Source organism: Pygocentrus nattereri, chromosome 24, assembly GCF_015220715.1.
Source record: "Pygocentrus nattereri isolate fPygNat1 chromosome 24, fPygNat1.pri, whole genome shotgun sequence".
NCBI classification, from domain to species: Eukaryota; Metazoa; Chordata; class Actinopteri; order Characiformes; family Serrasalmidae; genus Pygocentrus; species Pygocentrus nattereri.
The window spans coordinates 619,270-624,833 of NC_051234.1; the positions used below are offsets into that span (position 1 = coordinate 619,270).

The 5,564-nt window shown below is 38.3% G+C and overlaps 2 protein-coding genes across 3 annotated transcripts in view; both read right to left on the reverse strand.

Moving 5' to 3' along the window:
• LOC119262345 (CD276 antigen homolog) overlaps positions 1 to 2,095 on the reverse strand; it is a 20,152-nt gene extending 18,057 nt beyond the window's left edge. Inside the window, exon 1 of one of the 2 annotated variants that reach the window (XR_005129557.1) lies at positions 2,053 to 2,095. The gene's annotated coding sequence lies outside the window, so the exon portion shown is untranslated. The remainder of the gene's footprint in view (positions 1 to 2,052) is intronic. The other variant, XR_005129558.1, reaches the window with a different exon arrangement.
• Positions 1 to 5,564, reverse strand: part of iglon5 (IgLON family member 5) — a 258,665-nt gene that overhangs the window by 149,083 nt on the left and 104,018 nt on the right. The window lies entirely within an intron of this gene.

Here is a 5,564-nt window from a genome sequence, read left to right on the forward strand (position 1 = left end):
TCTCAAAGAATCGTGATTGTAGGATTTTGGGGTCAGCAAGTCTACAGAACTCCACTGCAATGACACCACAATGCCAACAAACTGTTTGGAAGGAGCGCTGGAAGAAAGCCAGTTTAATCTAACCACAAAGTGTTTGAATGCAACTCAGTTCTAGAATCAGATGAGAAAGAAGACAGTTTTTCTACAGCAAACTCTCAAAGCAGGAACATAAAAAGACACAAGTATGGATTGAAATCTGTGTATATATATGAATGACATCACCAAACTGCATGAACTGCAAGGTGATATTAATTAAAAGCTACTTAGCTGCCTCTGCAAAAAGCCTAATCTGGGTGTCTTCCCAGAAGAACAGTAATGAAAACAAGCATCTATATCCACACAAAAAGTGTTGAATAACCACAAAATGAAAGATTTCAAGTGTATCATCCCTGTCCTGGACCTAATCACTACTGTAAAAAGAAGTCTGGGAGTCTGGAGGATCTGGAGAGCTTCTGTATTGAGGAGTGGGCTCTCAAGATTCAGTGCTGTTATGTTGGCAAACAAAGGTGACACAAAGTATTAAATGCAAGGGGGGCTATAATAATGACACACATGGTTTTGTTAAATAAATAATAAGGAAAACATTTTTATAATTCTTGTTCATTCATAGTTACACATAAATTCACATAAATGTAGAATCGGATAAAATATCAGTGATGCGTCTTTTTCATGGTTTAATTTTGATGTTTTCTTGATATCATTAAAAGTAAAATTTATCCAGTTAAGACAATGAAATTTGTACAGAGTCATGAAATTTTACAGAGCAAAAATATGAATACATGAAGCAGAAATAATAATAATAATAATAATAATAATAATAATAATGTTATATTAACCCCAAAATCTCAGCCTTTTTATATACTAAGGCTTTTTGTTCAATCTCTACAGGGACTTCAATGAAAGCCGGTTGTGTTGGCTTATAAAAGTGTGTAATAAAACCTTGGGCCTCCTGGCAGGTCGTGGCCACATAAAAGGTCAAATTATTATGCTATTACATGTATAATAATACATCATATTATGTCACATTTAATGTGCAATATTACAATTGTATCATTAGCAGTTCAGCTTAAAAAAATAAGATACATATCTTGGCACTTTATGAACATCACCAGCAGAGAAATTCTTCCACTCGTGATTTTAAGAAGTTTTGTCTTCTGTATGGTGACGTCATGCCAGTGTTGCAAAAATACACTAATCCAGACTGACCACTCCATCAGCAGTGCTGTAGGTAACTCTGGCAGGATCTGACAGAGATAAATAAAATACTTGATAAATTAAGACACACAAGAAATTATTATGATTACAACAGCTTGACTGTGTAGTTTGTACCTTTGGTTCTCTTGGTGTAATAAACCACAGCTACTATAATGTGGAGAAAGATCACAGTGACCAAGGCGAAGGGGATGTAGGGTTCTGGAACAAGAAGTGGGTCATTTTAGTCCTTTTCTCTCACATAGTGAGTATTTATATAATCATCTGAGTGCATTTACATATGTTCTTAAAGATGTGGACACAATCTGGACAACATTCATTAGATTTGAATATCAGTGTGTTTTTAAACAGCGACCAGCACAGCTAAAAAACAACAACATCATCTTCCTCTATTTACATTTTATGTCAGTTGTTATGACAAGTGTGAGCTTTCAACCTAGGACTGACAAAATAGATAAAAATGAAATAATTTCAACATGAACATAAGTGAACATCCTCTACAGTGAACACACTTAAATATGACACAGTTTGTCATTTTTAGTTTAATATATAACATCTAACAAAATAAAATAAGCTGGAAACTGTTGCACAGGGAAAGTTTCCCCCAAGATGTTAAACTTACTGAACATATTTAAAAGAAAGAAAATATTAAATATTAAATTAAATACGTTTGCTCAGGTCACATTTCATGTTCATTTCCGCAAAATAAGAAGTGAACGTGCAGAATTTAAAAAAACTCCATATAAAAATAAGAAAGCAGTCAAATGTTCAGTTCAGCTGCAGTCAGTTTGCTGTACTTACCATCAGGCTTTTGAGAGGAATGTGTGGTTGAAGTGGCTGGTCTGACCTGCACATTGACCACTGCCCTAGTTATTGTATTTGTAGGTGGACCCTCTGTAGGGAGAGAAGAATTTGATAGTCAGTGAAGGAGCAGAACATCAGCAGGCAGTTCACTGTAATATTTCAGCGCTGTGTGTTTTGGTGAGTATATTAATAATAAAAAAGGGCTAAAAAAGTATTCACAGTAAAGATGAACTACAGTCTGTAATTAGAACTACAAAGTGCTTCTAGATGGTAAGTGGAGCTGATACAGTGGAAAAGAGAATAAAAACAAGAGGTGGATTTAATGTTATGACTGATCTGTAGTATAAGTAAGTATTTATATAAAAATATAAGCCCCTCTCAGACACACACCTCAAGTATTTGTAAATGTAAATTAACCACCCAGCTGAAGGAATAATAATATGATTAATATCTAAGTTTGGAAAATTTTATTTTAAGGATTCCTGAGCGCATTATTATTTTAAAATAATATATAATTTTCTGCATTTATTAATATGAATCATATAATTGATGATAGCGATTTTCAATAATTATCTGCAAATATAACACTCAATAATACCATGTGATAAATCATATGTATCATCTCTATGTGTTACATATAGTTTCTAAATGGTAACTTTACTGATTTCTCCAAAAGCATCACAAGTGTGTTCAACTGAAAAATAAATTGTTTGTTTATTATGTGTTTACTGGCTTTTGAATGTTTGAGAAATGGGAAAATAATTGAACATTTACTGAAACACACATAAACGCACACAAACACCAAAACACAAGTGTGAGCTTTCAACCTAGGATTGAGAAAATACATAAAAATGAAATAATTTCAAAGTGAAAATGAGTGAACACATCCTCACACTTAAATATGACAAGTTCTGTGAATTTTAATTTAATATATAACATCTAACAAAAATGTAAAATATGCTGGAACCGTTGCACAGAGAAAGGTTTCCCCCAAGATGTTAAAACTTAGCAAATAGTCAGTGACTGTGCATTAAAGTGTGCAGACGTGTGTTCTGTAGAGGGACGTGTAAATTATTTTCACTTTAAAAAATCAATGATGCATGTCGTTTGACCAGGGTGCACAAACTTTTACAACACGACTGGAGGTGAGCAGTGATGAGGGGGGCAGTGCTTAGAAAACTCATAGAGTCGGTTCTCTATACTGTTACATTCATTAATATTAATGAAGTTTTGAAATGCAGTTAGAATATAAACTGAGAGTGTTTTACCTTTTTAAAGTCAGTCTGATGAATATATGTGAATCTTTAACAGCACACTGGTAAACTCCTCCATCCTCTTCAGTCAGTTGTGATATGAGTAGAGAGAGATTTCCTGGAGAAGTGACCAGTAACCAGCTGAACTCTGTCTCTGTACTGACCACCCTTAAGGGACATATCTTCCCATTGATTTCTGTTGTGTTTTCTCCAGATCAATGCCTCAGGCTTAGTGTGTAGGTCAGTGCAGTAGCAGGGCAGCAGTACTGACCCTCCTGTCTGGGCTGTGATAGTCAATTGTGGTCTACCGTTTCCCACCAGAGCACAGCCTGCAGAAACACACATCAGAAAGATCAAATTAATTCTAAACTCTTTTTATGAAATCATGATCAGTTTTTATTTTAAGAATGTAATTTCAACCCACAGTTCCAGATAATCACTTAAAAAACCCTCAAATCTCCTTTATAAACAAAGAAAACAATACAGAAACAGATGCATGTAAAGCATATCATTACTGTCCTTCATATCAAGTCAAAATTCAGAATAAATGGACCAGAAGAAGTGGTTTGAAGTGACATGCAAAAACAAAACAATATTACTTTGACTTTTATTAAAATGAAGTGTTTTGTTTGTTTGTTTGTTTTCCAGAGCAACATATACATGCATATTTATAACTTATATGTACATGAAATGCTGTCTGAATAGTTACATGATTAATGTTCAAAATGCAACTCATGCTAATCACAATTTTTTGATCAAATCATAAATTAAATTTGCATGATGTCAGTAACTCAGTAATGATAAAAAGACACTCACCTTCAGAGACATGAAGCCCAATGAAGAGAAGATAGAAAGTCAGCAACATCCTCACTAGTAAAACAACACTGAGTCCACAGCACACTGACCGCTCCACACCCAGCACTACACTAGCCCTGTATACCACACCGAGTCCACAGCACACTGACCGCTCCACACCCAGCACTACACTAGCCCTGTATACCACACTGAGTACACAGCACACTGACCGCTCCACACCCAACATACACTAGCCCTTGTATACCACACTGAGTCCACAGCACACTGACCGCTCCACACCAGCACTACACTAGCCCTGTATACCACACTGAGTACACAGCACACTGACCGAGTCCACACCCAGCACTACACTAGCCCTGTATACCAGACTGAGTCCACAACACACTGACCGCTCCTCACCCAGCACTACACTAGCCCTGTATACCAGACTGAGTCCACAGCACACTGACCGCTCCACACCCAGCACTACACTAGCCCTGTTATACCACACTGATTCCACCAGCCACACTGACCGCATCCACACCCAGCACTACACTAGCCCTGTATACCAGACTGAGTCCACAGCACACTGACCGCTTCTCACCCAGCACTACACTAGCCCTGTATACCACACTGAGTCCACAGCACACTGACCGCTCCACACCCAACACTACACTAGCCCTGTATACCACACTGAGTCCACAGCGCACTGACCGCTCCACACCCAGCACTACACTAGCCCTGTATACCACACTGAGTCCACAGCACACTGACCGCTCCACACCCAGCACTACACTAGCCCTGTATACCACACTGAGTCCACAGCACACTGACCGCTCCACACCCAGCACTACACTAGCCCTGTTATACCACACTGAGTCCACAGCACACTGACCGCTCCACACCCAGCACTACACTAGCCCTGTATACCACACTGAGTACACAGCGCACTGACCGCTCCAACACCCAGCACTACACTAGCCCTGTATACCACACTGAGTCCACAGCTCTCTCAGCAGCTCTTCACTGGAGTCTAACCCACTCTAATGTCCGGCAGCTCACAGGAGCTGTGTTTAAATCTGCTAGACCGGAACTCTTATGACTTTTATAGATTTTATCAGGAGCTTCTTCAGAATCACAAACCACACAGAGTGACGTGGTGGTCTCTGAGCCGTGAGAACACTGACCGTTTCCTCTTTTGTGGTGCAGCATTTCACAGCTCACACAAGTGGACATGAGAAACAGACAAATAATGAGAAGTCATACGCTGCTCTTTTCTCCACTCCATCTTTCTGCCACATTGTTCTCATTTGATGTCTCAGCTTATTTGCTTACATGTTTGAGTACATTGAACTGTCACTGACCACTTTTTCCTTCATAGTCTCCGTCCTGCAGGAATTTCATAAAACCAAATCCAAATATGTTCACCTGGTAGCTCCTCTGCTTTCATGAAGTTCCCTA